The 26,293-nt window shown below is 45.0% G+C and overlaps 1 long non-coding RNA gene across 1 annotated transcript; it reads left to right on the forward strand.

Moving 5' to 3' along the window:
• Positions 1-18,813: 18,813 nt before the first annotated feature.
• Positions 18,814-19,863, forward strand: LOC141072958 (uncharacterized). Its single transcript, XR_012226910.1, has 3 exons — positions 18,814-19,236; positions 19,312-19,535; positions 19,668-19,863. It is a non-coding gene; the product is annotated as an uncharacterized lncRNA (long non-coding RNA).
• Positions 19,864-26,293: the final 6,430 nt, after the last annotated feature.

Genomic DNA, 26,293 nt, shown 5'->3' on the forward strand with positions numbered 1-26,293 from the left:
GCAAAGTGGCAACATGCTCTGCTGAAGCTGATCTGTTTAGGTGAAACACACTGCAGCAGAGCTGTGGCAAGAACTAAAACAACAGACCAATCAGTGGCTCTCCCCACTGCAACTCCAGCCCGGTCTGGTTGTCTGCGACAATGGGTGTATATGTACATGTTCATGTGCCATGCATGGCTCACGTGCTGAACCTAGTGGTGCAGAAATTTATAAAAACATACCCTCACTTGCCGTACCTACTTGAGAAGGTGCGCCATATTTGCGCCCTTTTCCGCCATTCCTCAACCGCTGTTGCTGGTCTTGCAGCGCTTCAAAAGCAATTTAATTTGCCAAACCACAGACTCATTTGTGACCTGCCAACATGATGGAAATCATCATATCATATGTTGTCAAGGATAAGTGAGCAGCAGAGGGCACTTGCTGAATACCAGCTTAAACATGCCCATCACACTGAGACTCAGCCAAGATACATAACAACTGTGGGTGTGAATCACCGATATTTGTGAGGTGCTTGATAACTTTGAGTACTGCACCCACCAAGCTTGTGAGCGGTGATCAGGCTGTTATCAGCATAACCATCCCTATGCTATGTCTGCTGAAAAAAAATCGCTGCAGAATCAAAAAATGGAATCTTTGCGTGCCCAGCAGCTGGGTATGGAGCAAGATTTCACAATGGGTGATCCTACCCAGCCCAGCCAATATCATCAGGCAAGATTGGGGGATGAAGATGATGATGAAAACGAGGAGGAAGAGGACTACTTTTTCAGTGGTACCGAGGGGACACCTCATGCTACAGAGGGGAATCCCAACACCCAGCTTCATGTCTGTCCAGCATGGGTGGGCTGGAGAGGAGGAGGTGGAGGAGGAGAGTCAGTGTGAGGAGAGGATGGGTATTGATCCTCCTTCTGGGGTCACAGAAGATTTGCCTCTTTGGCACACATGGCACACTTCATATCTGACTGTCTGTGCCAAGACCCTCGCGTAATCCACATTTTCAATAGTAACCTATACTGGTTGGCCACCTTTCTAGACCCACACTACTGTTGCAGTCACCAAGGGGTTTCACAATGGAATCCTTCAAGAGGGCCGTTGTCGATCATTTGATGGCAACACCTTTAGACACCACTGCTAGCAGAGGTACCAGCTCTATTTAACAGCATGCATTAATGGGGAGAGACATGCCAAGCAGGTCCAAAAGAGGTGGTGGTAAAATGTCCACAAACTGGGCCATCTTCAATAAACCGGCTCATCAGCAAGGACTTGCTGGACCAGTAACAATGTCAAGGAGGGAGAAGTTGAACAAAATGGTCAACGACTATCTAAGTGACCATACCAGCGTCCTTCCTGATGCTTCGGTTCCATTTAATTACTGGGTATCCAAGCTGCACAGTTGGCCAGACCTCTCCTTATATGCCTTGGAGGTGCTGGCCTGCCCTGTTGCTAGTGTGATGTCAGAGCGCGTTTTCAGTGCCGCTGAGGCAATCATCACAGATACACGCACACGGTTGACTACAGAGAATGCAGACAGGCTGACTCTGATAAAATTTAACAAGGACTGGATTTCGCAACAATATTTAAGCCCACCAGATGACGGTATCCCAACCTAAAGTCACCCAAAATGTTATTTTTTTTTAAATTGGTGATCACGTCCATCCCTTCCCATACAAGCCCCTTTTCTTCTTCTTACACATGTTTTCAGATCATGCTTCTGCCACATGTACCTCATGGTCAATAAGCTAAAAACAATGTTCTGTTAATTAATATTTCCCATTGGAGGCACTTGTAATGAGAGTGAGACCCTTCTTCCTTCATCAACCATGGTACCATGCCCCTTGGGCTAATTTTTGGAGACACTATGGCTATTCCTGGACACTGGGCACTGCAACTACAGTGCTAGTAGTCCTAGCTTCATCATAATTGTTTGCCCCTTCCGACCTGCCTTGCTTCCTTCATCAACTATGATATAGCCCCTTGGGCTAATTTTTGGAGACACTATGGCTATGCCTGGACACTGGGCACTGCAACTACTGTGCTAGTAGTCCTAGCTTCATCATACTTGTTTGGTCCTTCAGACCTGCCTTGCTTCCTTCATCAACCATGAGACAGCCCCTAGGGCTAATGTTTTGAAGACACTATGTCTATGCCTGCAAATTGGGCACTGGAACTACCATGCTAGTAGTCTACTTTCATAATTGTCTGGCTCTTGAGGCCTCCTTCCTGTGTCATCCATGAGACAGCAACTAGGGCTAATGTTTTGAAGACACTATGTCTGTGCCTACACATTGGGCAGTGGAACAACAAAGCTAGAAGTCCAAACTTTATAATTGTGATGATGATGGGTGGCTTCTTCCTGCATTAACCATCACACAGCCCCTAGGGCAGATCTCTCTTCTTACATCACTTACACACTTAGCTGTCAGAAGATCACCTCCACCATCACTCACTCTTACGGCACTTCTACTGTATATCACTGGCACTGCGTAAGTGGTGTACGTGTCCCGCTCTGCCAGCAAAAAACGACAGGACTTCAAATAGTGTTTGTACATTCTAGTGAAGCAGTGGTGTAAAACCACTCGTGCAGCCCCTGATCAGGTGCCCCCATGTTATATACATTTGTTTACAGCATACATTTTTTTAACATTTACACATTTTTTAGCATTTTCCTCAGCCCCCAGACCGCTTTGTAGGGTCCAGCAGACAATTACTCTCATTTTCCATTGACTATCATTGGACTCGCTACTCGTACCAAATAGCCGAGTATTACGGTATACTCAGTACGAGTATAGCGAGTCCGAATACTTCAGTACTTGCTCATCCCTACTGATGATGTTACAATTATTCAATGATGTCATAATCATTAGATGTCATAATCAACTGATGATGTCATAATCATTTGATGTCATAATTATTCAATGAGGTCATGATCATTTGATGATATCAATCAATTGATGATGTCATAATCATATGATGATATCACAATCAATCGATGATGCCATAATCAACTGATGATGTCACAATTATTCAATGACTAGCTGAAGAGCCCAGCATTGCCCGGGCATAGTAACTAACTGTGGTTAGGTATAACAAATTATAATGATTATCCTCTATCCCATAGTCCAGTGCCCATATACCCATCATACCTATCTGCCATCCCACAGTCCCATGCCCATATACCCATCATTCATATCTTCTATCCCATAGTCCCGTGCCCATATACCCATCATACATATCTTCTATCCCATAGCCCAGTGTTAGGGCTGGCGGAACGCACCAAATAATAAAGATAATAGTAAGGTGCGTTCGCAGCCCGGGGTCCACAGTGCAGAGGTGGTAAACTGCTGCTTGGTAATGGCGGATGCTATATGGCGGTATAAAAGACCACATGCAGGTTAATAGTCACCTGACGTGTACTGGAGCGGACTCTGTTACGTCACAGAACCGCACTACCGCGGAACATAAAAGTCGGAGTCTGTTAGAACTCACAGAGCTCGGCAATGGAGCACACAGAATGCGGTCACAGAACTCTGCCTCAAGGACACGGGGTCAGAGTCCCTCTAGACCCTCTGAGCATGTGGTGTTGCACCTGCGGATGCCACTATTGATGCTGCCTATGGTGGAGTGTCGAGCAAGTGCACCGTGGCGTGTAGAGCCACCGGTGGACACTGCCTCTGCCTCTACCTACACCTAGGCCTGGGCGCTTAACAGGCTAGGCTGCACAACACATGCGCACCAAGGGTAGGGGTTTCTTAATGAGTCATTCATCAGAGACATTCATACATGCATACAACACTCACTCCACCAGGTCTAATTTTTTTTTATATTAGCGCACGGCCGTGCGGTCGTGCGATCCTTTTATATACGCAGCCTTCCGGGACCTTCCTGATGGCCCAATCCGAGCTGCAATAGGGCCTGAGCATGGTGTCACGGTGGCCTCCCCTTCACCCACACTCCTCGCCCTGGCAATAGACATGGTGGAGGAGTGGGTCTTCTCCTTTCTACCAACTGCACCTTTAACCAAATCCCACCACTTCCCTCCCTAATCCTCCCCTCTTTTGAAGTCCACTCTGTCCGCATCTACTCTCCCTCCAACCTCCAAGTGGCCATCATATACTGACCTCCAGGCCCGACCACTTCCTTCATTGACCAATTCTTTACCTGGCTTCTTCATTTTCTTTCAACTGACATCCACACTATCACCATGGGTGACTTCAACATCCCCACTGATACCCTTCAGTCAGCAGCCTCCAAACTCCTGTCCCTTACTTCATCCTTTGGACTTACTCAGTGGTCCTCCTCAGCCACCCACACAGATGGACACACATTAGACCTGGTCTTCACCCGACTCTGCTCTCTTTCTAACTTCACTACCTCCCCTCTTCCTCTATCCGACCACCATCTACTCACTTTCTCATCCCTGTCCTCCTCCTCCTGGCACCCATGTCCAGCAACATGCGTACCCCCGCAGAAACCTTGCACACCTAGACACCCACACGCTCTCTGACTCTATTCTACCACTGGCATCCATATCCTCACTCCACGACACAGACAGTGCCATTGCTTTCTACAATGCCACTCTCGCATCAGCTCTTGACACGGTCACCCCTCTCGTTCATGGCAGAATGTGACGTATCAACAGACAACCCTGGCACAATAGCACCACTAAAAAGCTACGACAAGTGTCCAGGATTGCAGAGCGGCGCTGGAAGAGAACAAAGTCGCAAGCCGACTTCACTGCATTCAAACAGGCAACACTCGCTTTTAAATATGCCCTCACCTCTGCTAAACATGCTTACTTCACAACCCTCGAATCTTCCCTATCTTACAACCCCAAACAGTTATTCAAAACTTTTAACTCCCTCCTCCGCCCACCACTGCCCCCTCCAACCTCCCTCATCTCTGCCGAGGACTTTGCCACACACTTCAAAAATAAGATCGACCAAACAAGGCAAGTCTTCATCATTCAACCACCACAACCCCTTTGTATACCAGACCAATGCCCAAACCCCATAACCTTATTCTCCAATATCACTGAAGGGGAGCTTAATTGTCTCTTCTCCAAATCGCACCTCACAACCTGTGCACTCGACCCCATCCCATCCCACCTCCTCCCCAACCTCACAACACGCTTATCCCATCCCAAACCCACCTCTTCAACCTATCACTAACGTCCGGTACCTTCCCTTCTGCTTTCAAACATGCCACAATCACGCCTATCCTTAAAACACCAACTCTCAACCCAACCGCTATGTTCAGCTATCGCCCAATATCGTTGCTCCCATTCGCTTCCAAACTCCTGGAGCTGCACGTCCACGCTGAACTTTCCTCCAACCTATCAACTAACCTGCTCTTTGACAATCTACAATCAGGTTTCCGTCCCCATCACTCCACTGAGACAGCCCTGACCAAAATTACTAACGACCTAGTTACAGCCAAATCAAATGGATAATACTCTATACTCCTGCTTCTAGGCCTGTCCTCTGCATTCGACACAGTTGAACACTGCCTCCTACTACAGATCCTCTCCTCCTTTGGCATCAAAGACCTCACCCTATCCTGGATCTCCTCATACCTTTCCAACCGCACATTCAGCGTCTCTCACTCCCACACCACCTCCTCATCCCACCCTCTCTCTGTTAGAGTCCCCCAAGGCTCTGTTTTAGGACCCTTACTCTTCTCAATCTATACACTTGGTCTGGGGCAACTCATAAAGTCCCACGGATTCCAGTACCACCTTTATGCTGATGACACTCAGATCTACCTCTCTGGCCCAGACGTCACCTCTCTGCTGTCCAGAATCCCAGTGTAACGTCCGTCTGCGAGTCTGGGCTGCAGTAAGACAGCACCCCGAGCAACCCCGATACCCTTTACCCCTATACAGGGATCTGGATTTACAGCAGAGCCCAGGAGGTAGCTGTCTGGATAAGAGCAGCGGACCAGAGTAGGACGGTGGCCAGAAAGGGGTTAAAAAACGGGACCGAAAGTGTAGTCAGGAATCCAAGTCTAAACCAGGCGGGCAGCAGAGGTACAAAAACGGCAGACAGTAGCAGAGTCATATCCAGGCCAAGGTCAGAGTCATAAACCGGGAGGAAGGCAGAGGTACAAAATCGTTAGACAGGAGCAGAGTCAGAAATCCAGGCAAAGGTCAGAATCAAAGATAGCAAATAGCAAACTAGCACACTGGGGAAACCAAGACTATATCTGGCGGCCTGCAAGACCAGCCCGAAGATATTTGAGGGATCAGATCATCCCTCACAGGTTCACGGTCTGATGATGTCATTAGGACCGCCCCCAGGACCAGGCCAGATGGTGATGCACCAACCCCTTCATGACCGACAGAGGAGCACAGCCTGCGGCCACCAGATGCCTGCGGAGGAGCCTCTCCCCTGTTAGCAGTACGCACGGGCAGACCACGGCGCCTCCCAGTGGCTGAGGCAGGAACAGCCGTTCCCGAGTTTGACAGTGACATGACAGACCGGAATAGCAGAGCTCGGGTCTGACAGCGACGTGCCAGTCTGGTGCCTCCTAGTGGCCGAAGCAGGAACAGCAGTCCCTGTATCAAATGGCGATGTGACAGTACCCCCCCTTCTAAGAGGGGCCTCCGGACCCTCAAAACCAGGTTTGTTAGGGTGAAGGAGGTGAAATTTTCTAATCAAACCTTTGGCGTGGATGTCACTAGCGGGAACCCAGGACCTCTCCTCTGGGCCGTAGCCCTTCCAGTGCACCAGTTACTGCACGGAACCTCTCACTAAGTGGGAGTCAAGAACACCCTGGACTTCGTATTCCAAGGTGCCCCAGACCAAAACTGGAGGAGGAGGGGACTGGACAAGATGGATTGGAGAGCGGTACAACTTGAGGAGAGATTTGTGGAAAACATTGGGCAATTTAAAAGACTGAGGGCGTTTTAAACGAAAAGCTGCCGGGTTAATCACTTCCAATATTTCATATGGACCAATGAATCTTGGACCCAGTTTGGCAGACGGCACTTTAAACTTGATATTCTTGGTGGAAAGCCAGACCTTGTCCCCAACTCCCAGGTGTGGTCCCTTGGATCACCATCTATTTGCAGCCAAAGCTTGTCTAACCTGGGACCCCTTCAAGTTTGTGTTTACTTCCGACCAGATAGTCTTTAACCGATGTATAGATTTTTCTACCCCCGGGATCTCCGACAACCTGGCTGAAAATGAACCAAAGCGTGGGTGCAGTCCATGATTGCAGTAGAAAGGGGTAGTTTTGATGGACTCCTGGTATTGGTTGATCAGGGCGAACTCAGCTAACGGCAGATGTTCCACCCAATCAGATTGATGCTCCGATACGTAACAGCGGAGATACTGCTCCAAAGCCTAGTTGGTGCGTTCAGTTTGACCATTGGTCTCAGGGTGATAGGCAGAGGAGAAGGACAATTCAACGCCCATGCGTTTGCAGAACGCCCTCCAGAACTTAGAAACGAACTGGGTACCCCTGTTGGACACAATATTCACCGGAGCGCTGTGCAATCGTATAACATGAACAATGAAGAGCTTACTCAAAGTTTCAGAATTAGGTAAACCAGACAGGGGAACAAGATGACATTGCTTACTGAACCTATCCACCACCACCCAGATACACATCTTCCCTTCTGAGGGTGGCAGGTCAGTAATGAAGTCCATGGAGATGTGGGTCCATGGACTCTCAGGGATGGGCAAGGACTGGAGCCAGCCGGCAGGGCGATTATGGGGGGACTTGGTGCGGGCACAGATTTCACAAGCTAACACATAATCTTTACAATCCTTAACCACCAAAAATTCCTAGTCACCAGTCTGGTGGTATTATTGACACCAGGATGGCCTGCCAGAACAGAGTAGTGCGACTCTTTCAGAACTTGCAGGCGAAACGTGGCCGGTACGAACAATTTTTTGGGGGGCGTCATGTCAGGGGCTTCTTCTGGGGACCTACGGATCGCCTCCAGAAGGTCCAAAGACACTGCCGAAACATTTCCATTGGCCAATATAGGAACTGGTTCAGAGTCCCCGGCTTGTGAGGGGCAAAAACTGCAAGAGAGGGCATCAGCCCTTACGTTTTTAGTACCTGGACGAAAGGTGATTACGAAGTCAAATCTCGAGAAAAACAAGGCCCACCTTGCCTGTCTAGAATTATGTCTTTTGGCTGACTCCAGGTAGGTCAAGTTCTTGTAATCTGTGATCACTGTAATTTTATGTTTAGCACCTTGGAGGAAGTGATGCCATTCCTCGAAGGCCCATTTTATGGCCAACAATTCCCGATTCCCTATATCATAATTCCTCTCCGTAGGAGAGAACTTTCGGGAAAAGAAAGCACATGGACGAAGTTGCGTAGGGGATGCCGTGCCTTGTGAAAGCACTGCCCCTACTCCAACCTCAGAGGTATCCACTTCTACCACAAACGACCGGTCTAGGTCAGGCTGGATTAGTACCGGGTTAGCCACAAACACTCCTTTAAAGTAGAAAATGCCTGAAGTGCCTCAGGTTTCCAATTAGCCACGTCTGCCCCTTCTGGGTCAAATCCGTGAGTGGTTTGGCAATCTCTGAAAAACCCTTGATAAATTTGCGGTAGTAATTGGCAAACCCTAAGAATCGCTGCAGCGCTTTTAGCGATTTGGGCTGTACCCATGCTTTAATGGGTTGGATCTTTGCAGGATCCATGCGGAAACCTTTGCCTGAGACCATGTACCCCAGAAACTGTACCTCCTCAGCAAAAAAAACACATTTCTCTAGTTTAGCAAATAAAGAATGTTCTTGCAGTCTTTGGAGCACAGAACAGACGTGTTGAGCGTGTGTCACAGGGTCAGCAGAGTAAATCAGGATGTCATCCAAATACACGACTACATACACCCCACAAATGTCTCTGAAAATATCGTTCACAAAATTTTGAAACACGGCAGGTGCGTTACTGAGTCCGAATGACTTTACGAGGTACTCAAAGTGGCCAAGGGGGGTGTTAAACGTGGTCTTCCACTCATCTCCCTCTCTTATGCGGACTAGATTATATGCCCCCCGGAGGTCAAGTTTAGTAGACCAACGGGCTCCCATAAGTTGATTAAAAAGATCAGGGATGAGTGGAAGCGGATACTGGTTCTTTACAGTGATTGCGTTTAATTCCTGGTAATCAATGCAAGGTCTGAGACCCCCATCTTTCTTTTCCCACAAAGAAGAACCTGGCCCCAACTGGTGAAGTGGACGGTCTAATAAAGCCTTTTTGTAAACTGTCTGCTATGTAGTCACTCATGGCCTGACGCTCTGGACCAGAGAGATTAAATATTCCCCCTTTGGGAGACGGGCATCCGGAATCAAGTCTATAGGGCAATCATATTCTCTATGAGGGAGTAATTTCTCAGATTCCACTTCAGAAAAGACATCCTCATAGTCCCTGAAAGCATAAGGTATCACAGAGGTTTTAACATCATTAGTACAAAACCGTTGGCACAACCCTGGTAAACGGAGGTGGTGCACAAGTAGGATCCCAATCCGTGAACTTCAATTTAAATAGACTTGGCACACACCAAAAAGATTCTGATGCAGAAAGGTGGTTTTAATGAATTGCAGTACATACATACAGACGTTTCGGTCTAGGACCTTCATCAATGTACTGTGAAATATAAATAAAGATAACAAAAATAAAAATTGACAAAGAAAGTATATACAACAAATTACATGGGTTTTCAAAATGAAAAATGGATAACATGCTAAGACATCGTTCACATTATAGCACAGAATAAATGATGGCACAGGGAATAGCAAGCAATCGTGAAGAACAAGATCAAGAGAAGGAGGCACATACCAATAAGTTGTACTGTGCGCTCTTAGTGACTGGGCTTTAAGGGAGACACCTATGGGAAAATGAAGCTGCTATAATGGCTGCTATGGTGGCCAGAAGTAAAGAGTAAAGGGATACACAAGCTGCACCACATCCATTACATACCAACACTGCAAGGAGGCACCTGCGGCCGTCCCACTGTGGGAGGAGAGGAAATGCTAAATAACTTCATGACGAGAGGCATAAAGACTGTCAGGTTGTGCATAGAGAGATCATGGGGTTTTAGGGGTTTTAACATCAACCTGGTTCACTGCTAGCAATATGCAGTTATCCTGACAGTGTGGACTCCAGCGCACAATATCACCAAGGTGCCAGTCAATGACAGGATTGTGCTTGTGTAACCACGGCATACCCAAAACAACTGCGTCTGATAAATCATCAATCTCAAAAAATGACATATGTTCAGTATGTAATGCCCCCACTGACATTGCAATTCCTGGAGTAATGAATTCCACTCCACCCTGAACAATAGATGTGCCATTGATATCAGTGGTTTTAATAGGGGCATTAAGCCTCAGTAGCAGTACAGCCAGATTCCTGGCAACCAAAGAATTTCCCTCAGAGCCACTATCCACATAAGCTTTCAAACACAGAGATTTCTTACAAAATGAGAGAGAGACGGGTAACAAAACTTTAGCCGCATTTGTGGACAATACCTGAGCCCCTAGGCAGGTTTGATCAGAGCTGCCCAGGGGCCGATGTGCCTGGACTGTGGATCTCTGACGTCCGGCATTTTCCCTGAAGTCTCCAGACTGCAGCATGCTTGTGTAGGAGGATGAGAGTGCTCCTCCAGGCTGTGCACTGAAGCAGGTAACAGGTGTTAGGTCAAATAATCAACTAAGGCAGGAGAAGGGAGAGAAAAAAAAAGTTCAGGGACACTGCTTTTATATATGTTGGATATATACAAACAGCAATTGTCAATAGACATTGTTCATTGTCAGCTTTCTGAGCTCTCTTCGGCAAAAACCCTGATTGTGTCTCAACTGCTGCACTCAGTAAACTTAGTGATACATCGTTGGATTCTGCGTCTTTTTTCCGTCATTGTGCTGCTCTCAGATGAGGTAGCATAAACCTGGGGACAATTTCCCTTTAAGTATAATATTTCAAAATGCCACATACTACATTGCCCTGAAAATTCAGTTTAGTTAGAGGAACAGTGCAGATATACATTTTTATACATACATACCCATTATTTACAATAGGCTGCTGTACATGGATGTCCAGTTATAATCTGAAATTTTTTTCTACAACAATAACCTGCTGTCAAAGATAAAGCGTGGGATATTTCAATACCACACCACTATTTCTAAGCATAGATAGATATGAAGACCAGACTCATACTAATGGTATTTGAATTAACTATTGGCTATGTAGAAATTTCTCCGATTGAAGTGAGAGAAATGTAATTCCAAGTTTGCTTACATAGCATAGACTAGACAAACAACACTAAAAGAAATATATGGACAGACGGGTCCAAAATAAATTAAATACCTCAGCACATTTCACATCTGTTACGCAGAAGATTTCCACTTTTATTGACAAAAGTTGTCTGGTTGGTTGTGATAAGAGAACAAACACAAAATTAATAGACCGAGATAGTCAATACTTTAAAACGAGGTGACTTGCATTGTCCATTTTCTGCTTGCTGCATGAGATTCCAATGTTTTCTTTTCTGAGAGATTAGTGTAGATTTCATGAAAAGTCACCTGTGTACATCACAAGCCATACCTCCTTCAAGATACATATTGTGAACAATTTCTCTAAGAATTATGAAATATAGGTAGAAAATGTATTTTCACTTTCTTGAAAGTCATAAATTAGTATATGTAACTTTTAGAGTAAGTTCACACTAGGCGTTTTTCCAGTGTTTTTTTTTTCTGCAGCAAAACCTGATCTCTTGGGAGAAAAGAAGTAGGTTTTTCTTGCATTTTTTCGGCATTTTTGACATGCTAGATTTGTCTCTTGCGCATGCTGATAACGTTAGAAAAAAAGTCCTATTCCATAGAATCAGGTTGTGACTAAAAAACGTAGCAAAACATGATACGTGTGCTTTTGCTGTGTTTTTTCAGCTGAAAAAATACTGAAAGAAGTAACATTGTAACATAGTAACATGTTAACATAGTTATTAAGGTTTAAGGAAGACTTTAAGTCCATCTAGTTCAACCCATATCCTGTCCTAACCTGCCCTAACATGTTGAACCAGAGGAAGGCAAAAAAATCCCATGTGGCAAACAGTAAACTTCACATTGGGGAAAAAAATTCCTTCCCGACTCCACATACGGCAATCAGACTAGCTCCCTGGATCAACGCAATATTAAGGAAACTAGTGTATATACCCTGTAATATTATACTTTTCAAGAAAGGCATCCAGTCCCTTCTTAAACTTTAGTAGGGAATCACTCATTACAACATCATATGGCAGAGAGTTCCATAGTCTCACGGCTCTTACAGTAAAGAATCCGCGTCTGTGATTATGCTTAAACATTCTTTCCTCCAGACGGAGAGGATGCCCCCTTGTCCCCGTCACAGGTCTAAGAGTAAAAAGATCATTAGAAAAGTCTTTGTACTGTCCCCGCATATATTTATACATTATAATAAGATCACCCCTAAGCCTTCGATTTTCCAAGCTAAATAACCCCAAGTGTAATAACCTGTCTTGGTATTGCAGACACCCTAGTTCCCTAATAACCTTGGTCGCCCTTCTTTGCACCCTCTCCAGTTCAGCTATGTCTTTCTTATACACCGGAGACCAAAACTGTACACAGTATTCTAAGTGTGGTCGCACTAGTGACATATAGAGGTAAAATTATGTTCTCCTCATGAGCATCTATGCCTCTTTTAATGCATCCCATTATTTTATTTGCCTTTGCAGCAGCTGCCTGACACTGGCCACTAAATGGGAGTTTGTCGTCCACCCATACACCCAGGTCTTTTTCAGTGACAGTTTTGCCCATTGTTTTACAATTAAGCACATAATTATACATCTTGTTTGTTCTACCCAAGTGCATGACCTTACATTTATCCCCATTAAAGCACATTTGCCATTTATCAGCCCAAGCTTCTAGTTTACATAAATCCTCCTGTAATATAAAATTGTCCTCCTCTGTATTGATTACCCTGCAGAGTTTAGTGTCAAATGCAAATATTGAAATTCTACTCTCTATGTCCCTTACAAGGTCATAAATAAATATGTTAAAAAGAGGCGGGCCCAATGCTGACCCCTGTGGTACCCCACTGCTAACCATGACCCAGTCCCAGTGTGCTCCATTAATAAGCACCCTTTGTTTCCTATCCCCGAGCCAGCTCTTAACCCACTTACACATATTTTCCCCTATCCCCATTGTTCTCATTTTATGTATCAACCTTTTGCATGCCACCGTATCAAAAGCTTTTGAAAAGTCCATGTACACCACATCCACTGCATTCCCTTGGTCCAGTCCGGAACTTACCTCTTCTTAAAAGCTTATTAGATTAGTCTGACAGGAACGGTCCCTTATAAGCCCATGTTGATATTGGGTCATGAGGTTATTCTTCTTCAGATACTCCAGTATAGTATCTCTTAGAAAACCCTCCAAGATTTTACCCAAAGTTGAGGTTAAACTTACTGGCCTATAATTTCCAAGTTCAGTTTTTGTCTCCTTTTGAATATTGGCACCACATTTGCTATACGCCAGTCCTGTAGTACAGACCCTGTTATTATGGCATCTAAAGATTAAAAATTGTTAGGCGTCGGATTCCTGTAGCTACACAACAGGAGTCAAGAGCCTCACATACTGCTTTGCAGCAAGTCACTCCTGAGGCTAAGTCCCGCTGCCGCTCCACTGGGCATGCTCATGGGACGATCTCCCATTGGAGCTCGGGAGCCACGTGCTCAGGTCCATCCCCTGATCTGGTTGGTCCATCTCAGAGATCTGGAAGGTCCCAGCAGCGCACGGCTATAAAAGGACCGCATGGCCGTTTGGCCATGCGCTACTATAGACATTACTTGCTAGATGTGTGAATGGTGACGGATGTATGATTCTGGTGACTGACTCATTTGAAACCCCTTCCCTCTGATATTACGCATGTGGATAGGGAATTAGTTCAGCAAGTCAGCGCCAGTCAGTGGCAAGCCTTAGGCCACTGTGCACACCGCGCCTCTACACTAGCATCCGATTGTGCTACTCCTCATGGGACTATCGTCTCGCGGCAGTGTCCTACGCCATGCTGCAGTTGCAGCTCTCTTTGGCGCCTGCAGTAACGAAGCCGCACACACGGTAGGTCTAGATGGATGCAGTTCCTTCTGCCTTTGGTCCTGCACATGTGACCTGATACTGTGTGTGCATATATCTGAGACCTGTGACGCTAAGGCTGTGTGCCCACGTAGCGGTTTTTAAGCATTTCCGCTGCGTTTTTTAACGCGCGATTCTGCCGCGGAAACGCTTAAAATAAGCGTTCCATGCATTTGCAATAGAAAACACACATGTTGTGCCAATGGTGCGTTTTTTACCGCTGAGGAATCGCTTAGCGGTAAAAAACGCAGCATGTTCATTAATTTTGTGGAATCGCTCACGATTTCGCATACCATCAATTATATGAGCAAAAAGGCATGGGAAAACGCATGTCAAAACGCTTGACAATCATGTCAAAAACACGTGTCAAAAAGCGCATGCGATTTCCCTGGCAAGAACATGCGTTTCTGCTCAGGAAAAATTTGCTTGAAAATCGCTACGTGGGCACATAGCTTAACAGGCTCAGCCTTTTTGTGTTTACCCTTACTGGCATCTCTGTGATTAAACAGTGATTGCTTTGCGCACCTGGGTGACGTTTAACCCCATGCGCATTAAACCGCCATATAGCACATCTGCTATTACTCAGCAGCAGTTATAACACCTTCTGCACGGTGGACCCCGAGCGGCGAACGCACTTTATTATTTATTTTATTTAGTGCGTTCTGCCATTCCTAACAAAAAATAATGGTCTATTTATGACTGTACTTAATTCCTGCAGTACTCGGGGGTGTATCCCATCCGGGCCCGGGGATTTGTCAATTTTAGTGATTTTTAGATGCCGCCGTACTTCCTGCTGGGTTAAGCAGGTGACATTTAATGGAGAATTTTTATCACTGATCATGTTATCCGTCATGGGATTTTCTTGTGTAAATGCTGTTGAAAAAAAGTCATTTAGCATATTGGCTTTTTCCTCATCCTCAGCCACCATTTCACCCAGACTATTTTTAAGGGGGCCAACACTATAATTTTTTAGTTTCATACTATTTATGTAGTTAAAGAATATTTTGGGATTATTTTTACTTTCTCTGGCAATGAGTCTCTCTGTCTCAATCTTTGCTGCCTTAATTTGCTTTTTACAGAATTTATTTAATTTTCTGCATTTATTTAATGCCTCATCACTACCTACTTGCTTTAATTCTCTAAATGCTTTATTTTTTATCTCTTATTACACCCTTTACAGCTCTATTTAGCCATAGCGGTTTCCTCCTATTTCTAGCATGTTTATTCCCATACGGTATATATTGTGCACAGGTCCTATTCAGGATGCTAATAAACGTCTCCCATTTTCTTTGTGTATTTTTAAGTCTCAGGATATCGTCCCAGTTAATTGCACCAGGATCATCTCTCATCCGTTGGAAATTTGCTTTCCTGCAGTTTAGTGTCCTTGTAACCCCTCTACTACACATCTTATTAAAGGACACTGGAAATCTTATTATTTTGTGATCCCTATTACCCAAGTGACCCCCAACCCTTATATTTGATATGCGGTCTGGCCTGTTGGTTAATATTAGGTCTAGCAGTGCCCCCCCCTTGTTGCGTCCTGAACCAGTTGTGAAAGGTAATTGCCTCTCATAGTTGTCAAAAACCCATTACCTTTGCTGGAACTGCAGGTTTCGGTTCCCCAATGTTTTTCAGGGTAGTTGAAGTCCCCCATAATAATGACTTCTTGAGTTGCTGCTTCATCTATTTGCTTGATGAGGATATTCTCTGTTGCTTCCATCATTTTAGGAGACTTATAACAAATAAGTATAAGTAATTTATTATTTTTCCCCCCTCCCCTTATCTCTACCCACAGGGACTCTACATTTTCATTAGATTCATATATATTATCACGCAGGATGGGTTTTAAGTATGATTTTACATATAAACACACACCTCCCCCTTGCTTATTTGTACGGTGATTTCTGAACAGACTATAGCCCTGTAAATTAACAGCCCAGTCTTGGCTCAGATATCCCCACCATGTCATAATTATGTTCCAATAAAATTAACTCTAATTCCTCCATTTTGTTGGCGAGGCTTCTGGCATTAGTATACATGCACTTTATGTATCTCTCTGTACCTCTATTCTTTCTTAAATTATTAACTGTTCTAAACCCACCCCCAATTTCATTATTTGTGCCCAGGTCTCTATCTGCACTGTCTTCCCCTCCTATAAATGGAATACCCTCCCCCCCTTCCCTAGTTTAAACACTCCTCCAACCTTCTAGCCATTTTCTCCCCCAGCACAGCTGAACCCTCCCCTCCCTAGCGTAGAACCTGTAGCCAACTGAGAAGTCGGCCCAGTTCTCCAGGAACCCAAACCCCTCCTTCCTACACCAATTCCTGAGCCACTTATTAACCTCCCTAATCTCCCGTTGCCTCTCTGGCGTGGCACGTGGTACAGGAAGTATTTCCAAAAATACCACCTTGGAGGTCCTTGCTTTAAGCTTGCAGCCTGATTCCCTGAAATCATCTTTAAGGACCTTCCACCTACCTCTAACTTTGTCATTTGTGCCAATGTGCACCATGACTGCTAGATCCTCACCAACCCTTCCCAGGAATCTGTCAACCCGATCAGCGATGTGTTGGACTCGAGCACCAGGTAGGCAGCACACCGTTCGACGATCCCTGTCTTTGTGACAGATTGCCCTATCTGTTCCCCTAATAAGTGACATGCTCTATGTCCAAAAAAAAACATGCAAAGCACAAAATACCAATGACAAAAAAAATAATGTGTGTGCATGAGATTTGGGAAATCTCAGTGGCTTTGCTGGTACTGTAAAACACAGATGAAAATTAGCTTAAAAAAACACACAAACATTGCAAAAACGTCTAGTGTGAACTTGACCTTACACAAGATTTGAAGATGAGCTGCACAGCATTTGAAATTAAACAGCATTGTGTTTTTTGGGTGTCAGCATTTTCTTGAACAGTCTTAAATAACTGAACATTATGTCTCCACCTTGTTAATTAAATTACTGGTTTTACTTGGCATTTTTTTTGGTATGCTAAATGGACACAAAGGAGAAGAATTTCATCATACCTCAGTGTGCTGTGTATTACAGACATCACAGGGGCAAGTCTCCAGGGACTAGCTCAGATGCAACCTATAAATGAGGAAAAATGGTAAAAAAGTTAAGTATATTAGTCATGTAATGGCCCAATCTAGTGCTGCTCCTCATATGAACCCCCTGAAACAAAAGGTAGACTTTCAAAAGTTGAGCTTTGATTTTTTTTTTTTTTGCACACAGAAAAAATCAACACCCCACTATAATTTTAATTTGATAAATTTTAGAGAATGAGGTGAAGGTGTTTAACATCAGTTAATTCGAAAAACCAAAGTACACTGGATTGTAGAGAGCACCCAGTGAAAGGCGTTCTCTACAGAACATACTATTACCATGCGTTATTTACATGTACAACAGCTTAGGCTGGTTTCACATTTGCGTTTTTTTTTCGCGGTAATTTAGCGCTAAATAGCGCATGCGTTTTTTTTTCCTATACTTTGCATGGGATGCGCTTATGTGCGCATACACATGCGTTTGTACGCGTTTTACCGCGCATGCGTTTTTTTGCGGTATGCGCTCGGGCGCACAAAATGCAACCTGTTGCATTTTTTGTGCGTCCGATTTGCCTCAAAAAAACACATGCGCGCGCAATGCGTTTTTTTACAGCAAGACACCCATTATAAGTCTATGGTGAGCATATGTGCGCATTGGCATGCTTATGTATGCGTTTTTTTGCACATGCGTTTTTTTTTTACAATGGTTAGGGTTAGGGTTAGGGTCAGGGTCAGGGTTAGGGTATGGTTTGGTTAAGGGTTAGGGTTAGGGTCAGGGTCAGGGTTAGGGTTAGGATCAGGGTCAGGGTCAGGGTTAGGGTCAGGGTTAGGGTCAGGGTTAGGGTTAGGGTATGGTTTGGTTAAGGGTTAGGGTCAGGGTCAGGGTCAGGGTTAGGATCAGGGTCAGGGTCAGGGTTAGGGTCAGGGTTAGGGTTAGGGTTAGGATCAGGGTATGGTTTGGTTAAGGGTTAGGGTCAGGGTCAGGGTCAGGGTCAGGGTCAGGGTCAGGGTTAGGGTTAGGGTTAGGGTTAGGTTCAGGGTTAGGGTCAGGGTCAGGGTTAGGGTCAGGGTCAGGGTTAGGGTTAGTATGGTTTGGTTAAGGGTTAGGGTTAGGGTTAGGGTTATGGTTAGGGTTAGGGTTAGGGTTAGGATCAGGGTATGGTTTGGTTAAGGGTTAGGGTCAGGGTCAGGGTTAGGGTTAGGGTCAGGGTTAGGGTTAGGGTCAGGGTTAGGGTTAGGGTCAGGGTTAGGGTCAGGGTTAGGGTCAGGGTCAGGGTTAGGTTTAGGGTCAGGGTCAGGGTTAGGGTCATGGTTAGGGTCAGGGTTAGGGTCAGGGTTAGGGTCAGGGTTAGGGTTAGGATCAGGGTATGGTTTGGTTAAGGGTTAGGGTCAGGGTTAGGGTTAGGGTCAGGGTTAGGGTCAGGGTCAGGGTCAGGGTTAGGGTCAGGGTCAGGGTCAGGGTCAGGGTTAGGGTCAGGGTCAGGGTTAGGGTCAGGGTTAGGGTCAGGGTTAGGGTTAGGGTCAGGGTTAGGGTCAGGGTTAGGGTCAGGGTTAGGGTCAGGGTTAGGGTTAGGGTCAGGGTTAGGGTTAGGGTCAGGGTTAGGGTTAGGGTTATTATGGCATGCGCATGTATGCGTTTTTTTAGCGCTGCGTTTTTTTGGTGGTGTCCACTTGTTGTACTAGATATAAACTTCTTTTTGGTGGTGTCCACTTGTTGTACTAGATATAAATTTCTTTTTGGTGGTGTCCACTTGTTGTCCTAGATATAAACTTCTTTTTGGCGGTGTCCACTTGTTGTCCTAGATATAAACTTCTTTTTGTCGGTGTCCACTTGTTGTCCTAGATATAAACTTCTTTTTGTCGGTGTCCACTTGTTGTCCTAGATATAAACTTCTTTTTGTCGGTGTCCACTTGTTGTCCTAGATATAAACTTCTTTTTGTCGGTGTCCACTTGTTGTACTAGTTATAAACTTCTCAGTCAAAAAAAAAAAGTCTATATAAAGGAGGTGCCTGCCAAAACTCTGCCACTACTACACTGACAGATTGGAGAGCAGACAGTCACCAAGGAACCCATCTTCTATCAGCGTCAAGAATGTGAGTATATTACATTATATGCCTGTCCTTTTAAATTATGTATGTACTAATGATTTTTATTATTTTTACATGCAGTATGTCTTCAGAATCCGAATATTCACCATCGCGGCAGGAATTGGCGCAAGCAGACCGTGAGGTGATTATTTTCGTGCATCTGGTAAGTATATCTGCTGCTACTCCAAATCTCTTACATTTTTTTCAACTTTTTTAAGACATCATCATCATCATCTTCTGCGGACGGGACTACTGAGGGCGAAGAGCAGGAGCAGCGAAGCCAAGTCCCGGTGGTGATACGGAATGTATGTATCAAATGATTTGTAATGTTCTTTATTTTTTATCTTCTATTTTTACTCTTTTTTATGTTTTTTTTTTTTTTGGTAACTTTTTATTCAATTTAAATTTGATTATTCTAATGAATGTGTTTTGTCTAGGTTCCACAACGTGATGAAGGCGTCTACCTGGATAATGAGCAGCTCATCAGCCTGGTCCAGGAGCGTGCGCCGTTGTGGGACAGCCGTGACCGGCTGTACAAGGACAATGTGGTGACCCGGCGGCTATGGAATGAGGTGGCCGCAGCGTTGATGGATGGCTGGGACAGCGCCACAGCATCCTCCAAAAAGGCGTTTAGTGAGTATTTCCCTGCTCTGTATTGTGCCGCAGTGACTGTTGGCCTTGACGGCACTGTTGGGTTTCGTGCTAGGTATATTCTAGCAGGAAACCCAACAGTGTCATCGGGCTCTACAGTGACTGCTTTGAGTATTGTATTGCTATATTGTGCCGCAGTGACTGTTGGCCTTGACGGCACTGTTGGGTTTCGTGCTAGGTATATTCTAGCAGGAAACCCAACAGTGTCATCGGGCTCTACAGTGACTGCTTTGAGTATTGTATTGCTATATTGTGCCGCAGTGACTGTTGTCCTTGACGGCACTGTTGGGTTTCGTGCTAGGTATATTCTAGCAGGAAACCCAACAGTGTCATCGGGCTCTACAGTGACTGCTTTGAGTATTGTATTGCTATATTGTGCCGCAGTGACTGTTGTCCTTGACGGCACTGTTGGGTTTCGTGCTAGGTATATTCTAGCAGGAAACCCAACAGTGTCATCGGGCTCTACAGTGACTGCTTTGAGTATTGTATTGCTATATTGTGCCGCAGTGACTGTTGGCCTTGACGGCACTGTTGGGTTTCGTGCTAGGTATATTCTAGCAGGAAACCCAACAGTGTCATCGGGCTCTACAGTGACTGCTTTGAGTATTGTATTGCTATATTGTGCCGCAGTGACTGTTGTCCTTGACGGCACTGTTGGGTTTCGTGCTAGGTATATTCTAGCAGGAAACCCAACAGTGTCATCGGGCTCTACAGTGACTGCTTTGAGTATTGTATTGCTATATTGTGCCGCAGTGACTGTTGTCCTTGACGGCACTGTTGGGTTTCGTGCTAGGTATATTCTAGCAGGAAACCCAACAGTGTCATCGGGCTCTACAGTGACTGCTTTGAGTATTGTATTGCTATATTGTGCCGCAGTGACTGTTGGCCTTGACGGCACTGTTTTTTTTTTCCCAACAGTGGACAAAGTCCGAACACGTTGGCGTTCGATCAAGGACCGCTTCAACAGTGATGTTCGTGCTGAGGGCCAGGTTCGCAGTGGATCTGCGTCAAGGACCAGAACTAGATACCGTCACTATCACGCGTTGCAGTTCCTTAGACCGGTCCTTGCCACGAGATCGTAAGTATTATAAATTTTGGGTTTTTATTTTTATTAATCTGTGTTTTTCTAATCCACAGCTGATGCTTCTTGTAAAGGCATGGTAGTAATGATTTTCCTTTCTTCCACAGCACCTGGAGCAGCACCCTGCAACCTGGCCCTGGAGCGGTCCTTCCTCGGACGTCCTCTGACCCGTCCCAGCCATCCGACAGCCAGGAAGCACCTTGCAGGTCAGCCACACAGACAGCTGGTGTCCAGGAAGCTGGGCCATCAGGTGTTCCCCTGTCCCAGGTCTCTGCCACTGGTTATGCGGGCACTACCCGCCAGCGGCAGAGGGCCTTGGACAGGAATGTCTTGCCCGAGTTTATGCATTTGAGCGAGGCCTTTAATTCCAGCCTCAAGTCGCTGTCCGACAGAGTTGAAAGCGGTTTTGCACTCATGGAACGTGGTTTTAACCACTTTGAACACCGCTTCAATTCTGTAGAACAGCGCCTTGACCGTCTGGAGGCTGACCTCAACAGACCAGCACACCATTTTTTTAGTAAGATTGAAAAGGGCATGGCGGAACACCTTAGTCCTGAGCAACAGCTGAATGTGCTGCAGGCCTGCAACAATGCTTTCTTGCAGGCTATGCAGCATAATCGGTACGGTCAGCAGTCAGTGGTGTCATTTCCACCTGTGCCACCATTGACTCGCTTCACCTCACTACCGACTTGTGCTGCATACCACTGCATGGACACCTCTATTCAAAGCCAGGACACCCACCGTTACACCACCACAAGTCTGAGTGCAGCTGGTCACTTCACCGACACCACCATGGCAAGCGCTGCTCCTGTCTGGAGCACCACCGCCACTCCCATGCATGCGTGGAGCTCAGCCACCACTAGGCAAACATGGAACAGCCCTGCCGCTACAACAACATGTAGTAGCCCTGCCACCACCACTCTGCAAACCTGGACCATCACTGCCGCCACCAGTCCTCCTGCAAGGACGAGCACTGACAACCAAGAGCAGCAGCAGCAGCCACCTCAGCAGCAGCAGCCACCTCAGCAGCAGCAGCCACCTCAACAGCAGCAGCCACCTCAGCAGCAGCAGCCACCTCAGCAGCAGCAGCCGCCTCAGCAGCAGCAGCCGCCACCTCAGCAGCAGCAGCCACCTCAGCAGCAGCAGCAGCCACCTCAGCAGCAGCAGCAGCCACCCCAGCAGACGGGGGACCTACACTCAATATTTGCCCCAAGTTCAAGCCGAAATCAATCAAGGCGGGCATTGGGCCAAAGTCGGTCCAGGCACACAAGCCTACGGCGACATGCCATTACAACAAATGTACCTGAACAGATTTCCTCTCCTCCAAGTGTTCCTATTTTAATTCCCTTAACTGGACTACCTTCCCCCACAAGTTTTGTTGCCCCTTCCCCTCAAACACCGTCTTCAACTGCAAGTGTTGCATATTCCCTGCACACCCCCAAATTGAAACCATCTGCCCCCAAACGCCGGAAAAAATAATTTTTTTGCTTATTTTTGTGATTAAAAATAAATTTACATTTGTGGTTCACCATTACAAAGTTTCATTAATGTTGTTTGCGCCGCTCACACACACTGATGGGTAAATACATGTTAAAAACCAACCCAAGGCCTAGTATAGTCATATGTGAAATAACACGGACTAGTACAGTCATTCCAAGGCCTAGTGTAATAACTCGAGTTTTACCAACTTGGATCTGGTTTCATGAAAAACAAACTGTTGAAACTTGTCAAGTTTCACCAGTTTGTTTTTCGTGAAACAAGATCCTAGTTGGTAAAAATCGAGTTATTACAGTAGGCCTTGGTATGACTATACTAGGCCGTGGTAATTTCACATATGACTATACTAGTAGGCCCAAGGCCTACTATACTCATATTTTAAATACCACGACCTAGTATAGTCATTCCAAGGCCTAGTGTAATAACTCTAGAAACTTGTCTAGATAAACTACCACAATTTATACACTACCACAATTTTATACCACAATTTTAAATCAAAGTTGGAATTGAGCTGATTACATTCATCCACTCAATGCTGACTTGTATTCACGATTGACTTTCATTGGGTGGGGTTGAAATCACATACGGTACTTTTTTTTCAACTAGTTTGACAATTTTCTCTTGAAAAAAATTGGTTTCCTGATTCATGGCCTGCTGCATTTTAACTCATATGTGTATTTACCTGCCCAGGTGTGTGAACATCAAAAAATTCAGTTATACATGGGAAGTTTTTTATTTAATTGGATTTTAAAAAATATAGTGCACTCAGTAATGGTATCAAATAAGGTTTTTTATTATCATAAACAAACAAAAACATTACACCATTTCATCTTGCCAGTGCACCCGTCCTACATCAGAAATAAAGTAGGCCGCAAATTGGTCCCTCATTTGGCCAACTTCAACGGATGACCTGAGAGTGTGCTGAGTGAATTCAGGCAATGGGTTAGGAGCATCATCGTCCAGTTCAAAGGTCGGGTGCTCTTTAGCCATCACAAAGTTATGTAGAACCACACACGCCTTCACCACCTCATTGACTGTTTCAAGTTTAAGATTAATGGCCGTGCCCAGAATTCGCCATCTGGAGACAAGAATCCCAAAAGCACACTCGACAGTTCTTCTGGCCCTGGTCAGCCTGTAATTAAATATTTTTTTGGTGTGGTCCAAGTCCCGGCTGGAGTAGGGTTTCAGTAAGTTTCCGCACATTTGAAAAGCCTCATCGCCAACCATTACAAAGGGCAGTGGCGGAGCTTCGGTGTGAGGAAGAGGCCGTGACATAGGGAAATTAAATTGGTTGCCATACAACCTCCGGCCCATGTCTGAGTTTTTAAAAGCCTGTGAGTCATTACCACGGCCAAATGCTCCAATGTCCACTGCTACAAACATACATCCGGCATCCGCAATGGCCATGAGTACTATTGAAAAGTACTTTTTGTAATTATAGTACTCAGATCCCGTTCTTTTGGGTTTGATGATCCGTATGTGTTTACCATCAACAGCTCCCAAACAGTTGGGAAAATTGCATACTGTCCAGAATTTGTCAGCAATTTCCATCCACTTTTCAGCGGTGGGCAGGGGCAGAAATTCTGGACAAAGAACATTCCAGAGAGCCCGGCAGGTGTCAGCAACAATTCCAGACAAGGTAGAGATTCCAGTACGGTACTGGAAGTGTAGTGAAGATAGGGTTTCTCCAGTCGCCAGGAATCTGTGAACAGACAAAGAAGTAAAATTAATATTTATGTATATTATTTTAAAAAACTATAAAATAAAATATTAGTACATTCACGAAAACTAATTACCCAAGGTTTTGAATACTAAATTTAAAAAAAAAACATCAGACCGCACCCCTTGGTTTAATATTACATACCGTAATGTCACCAGTAGCCGTTCCTCAGGAGGAATCGCACGACGGAGCTGTGTGTCCTGTCTCCGGATGGATTGTTGGACACGAGCAAGCAAATCCCTGAAACTTTCTTGGGACATCCGGATATAATCTATAAATTTCTCCGGGTTTGCCTGGAGCTCGCTGTAGAGGGTGTGGTATGCCCCACGGCTCTCCCGGAGTTCAACAATCGGATGTATCCACATACGCCGCCGCTGCCGTCTTCGCTCCCTCTCTCTCTTCCTTTGTTCATGGCAAGCAACTGCATACGCCTGAGCCATCGCGATGTCCAAATCCAAGTTGAAGTGAAAACTCTTCCAGCGCAGATCCATGGTCACGAGAAGAATCAAGCAAATGTGAAGAATACTGTAGACAGGGTCTATATATTAACATACCACACCCACAATGAAGTCCCATTGGTCTTGTGTGTTGTTGAATGTTTTTTTTTTCTTTTTTGGGGTTTTTTCCAAAATCTGTAAAAAAACGCAAACGCACAAAAAACGCATACAAACGCACAAAAACACTGCGTTTTTTTCCTGCATGCTCATAAAAATGCTTGAAAAAAAACGCAGCGTTTGTATGCATTTGTATGCGTTTTTCAATGCTTTTTTTGCGGGAAAAACGCGCTGCAAAAAAAAGCAAGTGTGAAACAGGCCTTAGGCTAGTTTCACACTTGCTTTTTTTTGCAGCGCGTTTTTCCCGCAAAAAAACGCATTGAAAAAACGCATACATAAGCATACAACTGCTGCGTTTTTTTCAAGCATTTTTATGAGCATGCATGAAAAAGACGCAGCGTTTTTATGCGTTTGTATGCGTTTTTAGTGCGTTTTTACCGCGTTTGCGTTTTTTTTCCAAAAAATGCAACATGCTGCGTCTGGAAAATACCAACGCACACCCCAAAAAAACGCAGCGCATGAAAATCGCATACATGCGCTTACCAGCGCGCAGGTATGCGCACCCATGTTAAATATAGGGGAAAAAACGCATGCGCAGGTATGCGTTTTTTTCCAGCGCTAAAAAACGCAAATGTGAAACCAGCCTTAGGGTCCTTTCTCACAGCATTTTTGGTCATGTTCGTTGGTCCCATTGGTGCTTATGTCCAGACCCCCTTGCAAAACAGGATTTGGACATATGCACCAACGGGAGGCTAAGCGATAAATGTAATAGGAGCACTACCAATGGGAAAATATTAAATAGTAGGGTGCTACATGGTGCATTGTACATCTATCAACAGCCATTCTAAGCTGAATTTGCATGCCCTCGTCAGATCACAGCAGCTAAGCAGCTTGAGGCTTGGCTAGTACTGGCATGGGAGACTGGCTGTGAATCCCTGGTCGCATGGCCTCATGATTTTTGGTGTACCATATTTTACACATAATTGTATATTCAGGATCAGGTTTAGTGTGCCATCTTGTATAAGCACGGGACCTTGGGCTATGTGTTATTGTTATTGTAGATTTTAATGGTGTTTTATTATGTATGTGGTTTGTTGTGGTTCATCATTTTAATAAAATTATTATTACATATTTTTCTACAACAAGGTGTGCTCCATTTCTATGCATTGATCCTTTTTCTCCTTTTTTTGATATGCGACAACGGGGACATAGACTATAATGGTGCAGGCAGAGCAAACATATGCTATTTACTCTATGCATCACACTACCATCCATTTGTTAAATGTAGTGTATACCTATCCATTTTATATTTACAACCAATGTGGTGTTTTTATATTGTCTATTTTTTGCATCCTACACATTCCACGATTTTCTTTTTTAAATGGTTTTAATATATCCCTTTCAATTGAAGTACCAATAAAGGATTTCTACATTAATCATTAAAGAGAGTCTCCTTTCTTCTGTCAGATCTATAGAAATAGATAATAGATAGACATAGGTAATAGATATAGATAGATATAGACAGACATATAGACATATATAAAATGACCCCCCTGCATA

Source organism: Dendrobates tinctorius, unplaced genomic scaffold (genome assembly GCF_039654945.1).
Source record: "Dendrobates tinctorius isolate UK_male_01 unplaced genomic scaffold, ASM3965494v1 ptg000293l, whole genome shotgun sequence".
NCBI classification, from domain to species: domain Eukaryota; kingdom Metazoa; phylum Chordata; class Amphibia; order Anura; family Dendrobatidae; genus Dendrobates; species Dendrobates tinctorius.